Raw genomic sequence first — 9995 nt, forward strand, 5'->3', positions numbered from 1 at the left:
TTAGAATTGTCCACAGTCGGAAATGACAATCTTCTTACTGCTCTTGCCATTCCTGGACCCAAAACACTCCATGGCTTCTACAATGTTCATGCCTTCCTTCACCTTCCCAAAGATCCCATGTTTGCCATCCAGCCATTCAGTCTTGGCAGTGCATATAAAAAACCTGGGAACCATTCGTGTTTGGTCCAGCATTTGCCATAGACAAGATGCCAGGACCTGTATGCTTCAGGATGAAGTTCTCATCCTCAAATTTCTCTCTGTAGATGGACCTGTGGCCAGTGCCATTATGGCGTGTGAAGTCACCATCCTGGCACATGAATCCTGGCATAATTCTGTGAAAGGAGGAACCCTTATAGCCAAATCCTTTCTCTCCAGTGCTCAGAGCATGAAAATTTTCTGCTGCCTTTGGAACTTTATCTGCAAACAGCTTGAAGGAGATGCTGCCCAATGGTTCATAATGCTGCCCCATCAAAGAACATGGTGGGGTTGACCATGGTTGAAGCAAGTGGTGAGAAAGCAACAGGGGTGCCTGCGATGTCCTTGCTTTTAATATCTGAATAGTATTCCATTGTGTAAATGAACTGCATTTTTTATCCTTTCTTCAGTTGAGGGACATCTGGGTTGTTTCCAGTTTCTGGTTATTATGAATACAGCTGCTGTGAACTTAGTTAAGCAAGGGGTCTTTTGGGACCATGGAGCATTTTGGGGTATATGTCTAGGAGTGGTATATCTGGGTCTTGAGGTAGAACTATTCTCAGTTTTCTAAGAAATCACCAAATTGACTTCCAGAGTAGTTGTACAAGTTTACACTCCCACCAGCAATAGAGGAGCATTGCTCTACATCCTAGCCAGCATCTGCTGGCCCTTGAGTTTTTGATCTTGACCTGAGATCTTTTGTTGCTGTTGTGCTTGTTTAATGTTATAAAAAGATTTTATTTACTTACCTGGCAGCTTTTACTAAATTGTTTTTGACATTTTATAAGTGTATAAAGTCCACTCTGATTACTTTAGGACCCATCATCTATAATCCCCCTCCCATTCCTATTACCCTCCATTTTTCTTCTTAAAAGTTTCTTTCTGTATCTCTGCTTGTACATGTCTCCTTCTGTCTGTCTGCCTCTGCTGTATCTCTCTTTCTGTAGTCTTTCTCTGTGTCTGTCTCTAACCCTCTGTCTCTCTCTCTCTCTGTGTCTCCCTCCATCTCTCTCTCTTTCTACCCACTGACTTTATCCAGGATGATCTGTTTGACTATAGTTTCAAAACTAACCACTGGAATCCAGGGAGCTCCTCAGAGTGCACACAACTACCAAGAATGATGGCTTCTTTCCCATAGTCCATCAGCAGCAATAGTTCATGAATAAGTGTAAAGATGCTTGAGACTTTTTTTGACTCATGATTGACTGTTATGTGAAGAGTCATGTGTCAACCCATCACAGGTGGCTAGAGCTGCTATAAGTTATACCTGCAGTAGCTGTGCATGCCATGCCCAAAAGACAGCATTTTCCAGCCCATCTCCCTTCTTCCTCCTACCCTCCATTTAAATGATTCCTGAGCCTAGGAGAGGGGTATATAAATGTACAGATTTGAGCTGAGCAATCAACCATTACTTATTATCATTAGCATAAGCAATTATGTGTCTCAATAATCACTGCCTTTTATTGAAAAAGTCTTTTGATTAAGTCCAGAAATCATATTTGTCTATATATACAAACATCAATTTTTAGAGAGCAGCTTCATGCTATGATAACTTAGCTAAATGACATTAGGTTATCTGAGGGCCTAAACCCTTCTCTATTGTGTTATTTTTTTAAACTAGGCTCAGATAAGAATCCACCTTATAGAATGGGTATCAAATCCAATCAGAAAGTCATTGAATACACCATTTAACATTTAACAGCTGTGGTGCCATTGCACAGTGGGGATACCATGCCTGGCACATTGTTTCATGGTTAATAGATTTCAAAATTTTTTATCTGAAAAAGAATATAGTAACTAAAAGGAGAAAAGACACACAGAGGAAAGTTGCAACATAAATGAAAAAGTTTGAAAAATGAATGAAGTAGTATTGGAAGAAGATAAATGAGCCAAAGGAATGACTTATGTGTATACAGTTCTGTATGTACCTTATTGTTTTGTATATTTACCTTAAATTTAAGTTACATATTAATGTATAGAGATGTCTTTACCTAATAAATGGCACAGTAAGTCCAATAGTAAATAAATTTTTAGAGCTGAGAGGCACAGACCTCAGAAGTGGCAAGGCAGCTGAGACAGGGTCCTTTCTACCTCTGTCTACACCTAGGAGGGACAGCGGATCCACAACCTCTCTGCACCTTTCCTCCAAGTGGAGAGCTTGTCTCCAATGTGTGCTCTGACCCCAAGACTCAGGAAGGACAGCTGATCCACAGACCTCTGTGCACAATCTTACCAGAGGAAAGCTGATCTCCCAGAAGTGCTGGCACAGGCTTACAGACACACAGGAGGAAAAAGCTTCAGCCATAGACAGCAAGAACATGTAACACCAAAGATCAACAGATAGAGAAAGGCAAATGCAAAAATCTTACTAACAGAAACCAAGACTACTTGGCATCATCAGAACCTTGTACTCCCACCACAGCAAGTACTGGATACCCCAAAACACTGGAAAAGCAAGATTTGGATCTAAAATCATATCTCATGATGGTGATAGAGGAATGCAAGAAGGACATGAATAACTCCCTTAAAGAAATACAGGAGAACACAAGTAAACAGGTACAAACCCTTAAAGAGGAAACACAAAAATCCCTTAAAGAATTACAGGAGAACACGAGTAAACAAGTAGAAACCCTTAAAGAGGAAATACAAAAATCCCTTAAAGAATTACAGGAAAGCACAACCAAACAGGTGAAGGAATCGAACAAAGCCACCCAGGACCTAAAAATGGAAGTAGAAACAGTTAAGAAATCACAAAGAGAGACAACTCTGAAGAGAGAAAGCCTAGGAAAGAAGTCAGGAAACATGGATGCAAGCATACCAAAAGAATACAAGAGATAGAAGAGAGAATCTCAGGTGTAGAAGGTACCATTGAAAACAGTGACACAACAGTCAAAAAAAAAAAAAGCAAAATACAAAAAGTTCCTAACCCAAAACATCCAGGAAGTCCAGGACACAATGAGCAGACCAAACCAAAGGATAATAGATATAGAAGAAAATGAAAACATCTAACTGAAAGGGCCAGTAAATATCTTCAACAAAATTATAGAAATTCCATAACCTAAATAAAGAGATGCCCATGAACATACAAGAAGCCTATAGAACTCCAAATAGATGGGACCAGAAAAGAAATTCCTCCTGCCACATAATAGTCAAAAAACCAAATATACAAAACAAAGAAAGAATATTAAAAGCAGTGCGGGAAAAAGGTCAAGTAACATATAAAGGCAAACCTATCAGAATTACACCAGACTTCCCGCCAGAGACTATGAAAGCCAGAAGATCCCGGGCAGATGTCATACAGACCCTAAGAGAACACAAATGCCAGCCTAGGCTACTATACCCAGCAAAACTCTCAATTATCATAGATGGAAAAACCAATGTATTCTATGACCACACTAAATTTACACAATATATTTCCACAAATCCAGCCCTTTAAAGGAAAATAAAAGGAAAACTCCAACACAAGGAAGGAAACTACCTCCTAGAAAAACTAAGAAAGTAATTTTGCAACAAAACTAAAAGAACATAGCCACATGAACAGAATTCCAACTCTAACTTCAAAAACAACAGGGACACTTCATACTTATAAAAGGTATTATCTACCAAGATGAACTCTCAATTCTTATCCTCTATGCTCCAAATGCAATGGCATCTTGAAGGAAACCGGCCCGCACTTTCACTTCATTCCGTGGGTGATTCACGAACAGGGGAACTCGAGATTCTGTAAGATAAGCGGGTAGGGAGAAAAGAGAGACAACACCAGGAAAGTGTTCTTATCGAGATGTGTACTTTACTTAAAGAAACGGAGTATATATATACTTGAGGCAACAGAGTCAAGCCTTTTGGCAGATAGGTGAGAGCGGGGAAACGGGCATATCAAAGCAAGAACTCCAGGCAGGAGGGCGGATCAAAGTTTTAGTCCCTATGAATACTGGGCTCTCGGTTCTGGCTTTAATCTCTCGGGCTGGCTCCAGACCCCTGGTGAGTCGAGTAGAGATGCTGTCTCTGGTGTCGGTTGAGACCCCTCCGTGAAATCAGCAGGGCTGCCATAGCATCTACTTTCATAAAAGAAACTTTAGTAAAGCTCAAAGCACACATTGCACCACACACAATAATAATGGGAGAATTCAACACCCCACTCTATGTAATGGACAGATCATGGAAACATAAACTATAGAAAGAAACAGTGAGACTAACAGAAGTGATGAAACAGATGGATTTAACAGATATCTATTCAACTTTTTATCCTAAAACAAAAGTATATACCTTCTTCTCAGCACTTCATGGTATCTTCTCTAAAATTGACCATATAATTGGTCAAAAATCAGGCCTTGACAGTTACAAAAAAGATTGAAATAATTCCTTGCATACTATCAGACCACCATGGACTAAGGCTGCTCCTCAACACCAACATAAACAATAGAAAGCACACATACATGTGGAAGCTCAACAACATTGTACTCAAAGATAACTTGGTTAAGGAAGAAACAAAGAAAGAAATTAAGTCTTTCTAGAGTTTAATGAAAATGAAGCCACAACATACCCAAACTTATGAACCACAATGAAAGCAGTGTTAATAGGAAAACTCAGCTCTAAGTGCCTCAAAAAAGAAACTAGAAAGAGCATATACTAGCAATTTGACAGCACATCTGAAAGCTCTAGAACAAAAAGAAGCAAATTCACCCAACAGGTATCGAAGTCAGGAAATAATCAAACTCAGGGCTGAAATCAGCCAAGTGGAAACAAGAAGAACTATAAAAAGAATCAACCAAACCAGGAGATGGTTCTTTGAGAAAACCAACAAAATAGAAAATCCTTAGCCAGACTAACTGGAGAGCACAGAGATAGTATCCTAATTAACAAGATCATAAATGAAAAGGGAGACATAACAGCAGACACTGAGGAAATCCAAAAGAATCATGAGATCCTACTACAAAAGCCTATACTCAACAAAACTGGAAAACCTGGATATAATGAACACTATTCTAGACAGATACCAGGTACCAAAGTTAAATCAAGGTCAGATTAATGATAAACTGTCCCATATCTGCTAATGAAATAGAAACAGTCATTAATAGTTTCCCAACCAAAAAAAGCCCAGAACCAGATGGGTTTAGTGCAGAGTTTTATCAAACCTTCAAAGAAGACCTAGTACCAATATTCCTCAAACTATTCCACAAAATAGAAACAGAAGGTACTCTACCCAATTCCACAATTACTCTTATACCTAAACCACACAAAGACCTAACAAAGAAAGAAAACTTTGGACCAACTTTCCTTATGAATATCAATGCAAAACTACTCAATACACTTCTTGCAAACCGAATCCAAGAACACATCAAAATGATCATCCATTATGATGACGTGTGCTTCATTCCAGGGATGCAGGGGTGAATCAATATACGGAAATCCATCAATATATTTCACATAAACAAACTCAAAGAAATAAAAACCATATGATCGTCTCATTAGATGCTGAGAAAGCATTTGACAAAATCCCACATCCCTTCAGGATAAAAGTCTTGGAATGATCAGGAACTCAAGGCCCATACTTAAACATAGTAAAAGCAATATACAGAAAACCAGTAGCCAACATCAAACTAAATGGACAGAAAATTGAACCAATCCCACTAAAATCAGGGACTAGACAAGGCTGCCACTCTCTCCCTACCTATTCAACATTGTACTTGAAATCCCAGCCAGAGCAATTAGACAACAAAAGAAGATCAAAGGGATACAAATTGGAAAGGAAGAAGTCAAATTATCAGTATTTGCTGATGATATGATAGTATACTTAAGTGACCCCAAAAATTCCACCAGAGAGAGCTCCTTAACCTGATAAACAGCTTCAGCAAAGTAGCTGGATATAAAATTAACTCAAGCAAATCAGTGGCCTTTCTCTACACAAAGGATAAACAGGCTGAGAAAGAAATTAGGGAAACAACACCCTTCACAATAGTCACAAATAATATAAAATACCTTGGTGTGACTCTAACTAAGCAAGTAAGAGATTTGTATGACAAGAACTTCAAGTCTCTGAGGAAAGAAATTGACAAAGATCTCAGAAGATGGAAAGATCTCCCATGCTTGTGGATTGGCAGGATTAATATAGTAAAAATGGCCATCTTGCCAAAAGCAATATACAGATTCAATATAATCCTCATCAAAATTCCAACTCAATTCTTCACAGACTTAGAAAGAACAATTTGTAAATTCATCTGGAATAACAAAAAACCGAGGATAGTGTAAATTATTCTCAACAATAAAAGAACCTCTGGTGGACTCACCATCCTGGACCTTAACATTTACTACAGAGCAATTGTGATAAAAACTGCCTGGTATTGGTACAGTGACAGGCAGTTAGATCAATGGAATAGAATTGAAGACTGAAAATGAACCCACACACCTATGGTCACTTGATCTTTGACAAAGGAGCTAAAACCATCCAGTGGAAAAAAGACAGCATTTTCAACAAATGGTGCTGGCTCAACTGGCAGTTAACATGTAGAAGAATGCAAATCAATCCATTCCTATCCCCTTGTACAAAGGTCTAGTCCAAGTGGATCAATGACCTCCACAGTTAGTTCAGTTACACTGAAACTAATAAAAAAGAAAGTGGGGAAGAGCCTTGAGCACATGGGCATAGGGGATAATTTCCTGAACAGAACACCAATAGCTTATGCTCTAAGATCAAGAATTGACAAATGGGACCTCATAAATTGACAAAGCTTCTGTAAGGCAAAAGACACTGTCAATAGGACAAACAGCAATCAACAAATTGGAGAAAGATCTTTATCAATCCTATATCTGAGAGAGGGCTAATATCCAATGTATACAAAGAACTCAAGAGTTATTCTCCAGAGAACCAAATAACCATATTAAAAAATGGTGTATAGAGCTAAGCAAATAATTCTCTACTGAGGAATACTTAATGGCTGAGAAGCAGCTAAAGAAATGTTCAACATCCTTAGTCATCAGGGAAATACAAATCAAAACAACCCTGAAATTCCACCTCACACCAGTCAGTTTGGCTAGGATAAAAAAACTCAGGTGACAGCAGATGCTGACAAGTTTGTGGGATTCAAGCTGGTACAACCACTCTGGAAATCAGTTTGGCGGTTCCTCTGGAAATCAGACATAGTACTACCAGAGGACCCAGCTATACCACTCCTGGGCATATACACAGAAGATGCTCCAACATGTACTAAGGACAAATGCTCCACTATGTTCATAGCAGTCTTATTTATAATAGCCAGAAACTGAAAACAACCTAGATGTCCCTCAACAAAGGAATGGATACAGAAAATGTGGTACATCTACACAATGGAATACTACTCAGCTATGAAAAACAATGAGTTTATGAAATTCTTAGGGAAATGGATAGATCTGGAGAATATCATCCTGAGTGAGGTAACCCAATCACAAAAGAACACACATGGTGTGCACTCACTGATAAGTGGATATTAGCCCAGAAGATCAGAATACACAAAGACCAATCCACAAACCACAAGAAAGTCAAGAAGAAGGAAGACCAAAATGTGGATACTTCATTCCTTTTTAAAAGGGGGAACAAAATACCCATGGGACAGGTTGCAGAGATAAAGTATGAAGCAGAGAGTGAAGGAAGGACACTCCAGAGACTGCTCCACCTGGGAATCCTTCCCATATTCAATCATCAAATCCAGACACTATTGTGGATGCTAGCAATTGCTAGCTGAGAGGAGCCCGATATAGCTGTCTCCTGAGAGGCTCTGATAGTGCCTTACTAATACTAGTACAGGCTCACAGCCATCCATTGGAGTGAGCATAGGGTCTCCAATGAAGGAGCTAGAGAAAGGACCCAAGGAGCTGAAGGGTTTGTATCCCCTTAGGACAAAGAACAATATGAACTAACTAGTACCCTCAGAGCTCTTATGGAATAAACCACCAACCAAAGACTACACATGGTGGGACTAAAGGCTCCAGAAGCATATGTTTAGCAGAGGATGGCCTACTCAGTCATCAAGGGCAGGAGAGACCCTTGGCTCTATGAAGTTTCTATGCCTCAGTGTAGGGGAATGCCAGGGCTAGGAAGCAGGAGAGGGTGGGTTAGTGAGCTGGAGGAGGGAACAGGGTTTTGTTTGCTTGTTTTATTTTATTTTATTTTATATATTTTTATTTTTTTCAGAGGGGAAACTGGGAAAGGAGATTTCATATGACATGTAAATAAATAAAATATCTAATAAAAAAGAAAAGTTTTAATTGACAGTTTTTAAACATGAAACATTATTTATGTTTAATTTCTACTATTAGAGGATGTAGTTTTAAAACTATATAACTTGCTAATATGTATAGTAGCCTATCTACATTATTAAATTATACTCATCTCTCCTTACTCCTAAGCATCTGTTTAAAGACTAAGCATGAGTAACACTCTTTACTAATATTGACTTGTGTGGTGTTTTGAATATGCTTGGCCCAAGGAGTGGCACTATTAGGAGATATGGCCTTATGAAGGAAGTGTGTCATTCTGAGGGTCGGTTCTGAGAGACCTTCCTCCTAGTTGCCTGAGGATGCCAGTCTTCCCTGGCTACAGTTGGATACATATCTAGAACTCTTCTTCTCCAGCACCATGGCTCCCTGGATGCTGACATACTTCTTGTCCTAATGATTATGGACTGAACTTCTGAACCTATAATCCAGCCCCAATTTAATGTTATCATGTATAAGAGTTGCCTCGGTCATGGTGTCTCTTCACAGCAATGGGAATCCTAAGATAAGTAGAAAAGAAAAAACAAACAGGATTAGAAGAGTATTTTGTTTAATAAAATTGTATAAATTTAGTGCAGCTGGAAATTTATAAATGTGTGTAAAGTATAAAGAAAACTTCCTTTCTAACTAGGTATATGGGACTTGTTTCTGAGTCAATATATAAAAGTATCTGGTCAAATACAATGTTATGTACAATTTTATTTGCAGATTTGAGAGAAATTGAAGCCTAATTACAAATATAATAACCATGACATTACTATATACATTATGATATACTACTGGTATTGTTGCATCTTACTATTAGTTTTAAAAATATAAGTAAATTTTAAAGCATTATGCTTTTACTTTTTAAGCACAAAGCACTAGGTTTCTTTAGGGCATTTTTTCCTGTTTGCCCTGTAGCTTCCTTCTCCACTTGTTCCTTTCCGCTTTCATGTTATATGTATTCTACTATTCTATGTCTGTATTCTATTAATTTAAAGCCTTCCCCTCCTCTCTTATTATGGTACTATTTATAGTCTCATGGCCAAAACACACACCATAGCTGTGCATGTATACAAACATACAATATAAAATCTAAGATTCACGTATGAAGAAAATTAACATTTTTGTGTTTCTGAGTTTTCTTGTTTAATAAGAATTCCCAGATTCTTTTATTTTACTATAAATTTCATTAATATTTTTCTTTATGTTTAAGTGAAATTCCATTGAGTACATAATATATGCATTCACGTGTTGATGGAGTGTAAGTTGTTTCAATTTCTTTGACTGTAAATTTTGTAAAAGAATGGATGTAAAAAAATGGATATACCCCTTTTCCACTCCCCCTTTCCTCTTCCACCCAAGTTCCTTCCTCCCTCTGCCTCCTACGACTGCTTTCTTCTCTCTCCCAAGTGGGATTGAAACATCCTCACTTGGGCTCGTCTGCTTGTTAATCTTCTTGAGTTCTGTGGATTGTATCCTGGTATTTTTTTTTTTTTTTTTTTTTTTTTTTTAGCTAATAACCACTTATTAGTGAGTACATACCATGCATGTCCTTTTGGGTCTGA

General features: G+C 38.1%; 1 pseudogene; it reads right to left on the reverse strand.

The window, feature by feature from the left end:
• On the reverse strand, nucleotides 1-500 carry LOC116076072 (annotated as a pseudogene).
• Between the last annotated feature and the right edge of the window lie 9495 nt (nucleotides 501-9995).

The sequence above is a fragment of the Mastomys coucha genome, unplaced genomic scaffold (assembly GCF_008632895.1).
Source record: "Mastomys coucha isolate ucsf_1 unplaced genomic scaffold, UCSF_Mcou_1 pScaffold4, whole genome shotgun sequence".
Lineage (NCBI taxonomy): Eukaryota > Metazoa > Chordata > Mammalia > Rodentia > Muridae > Mastomys > Mastomys coucha.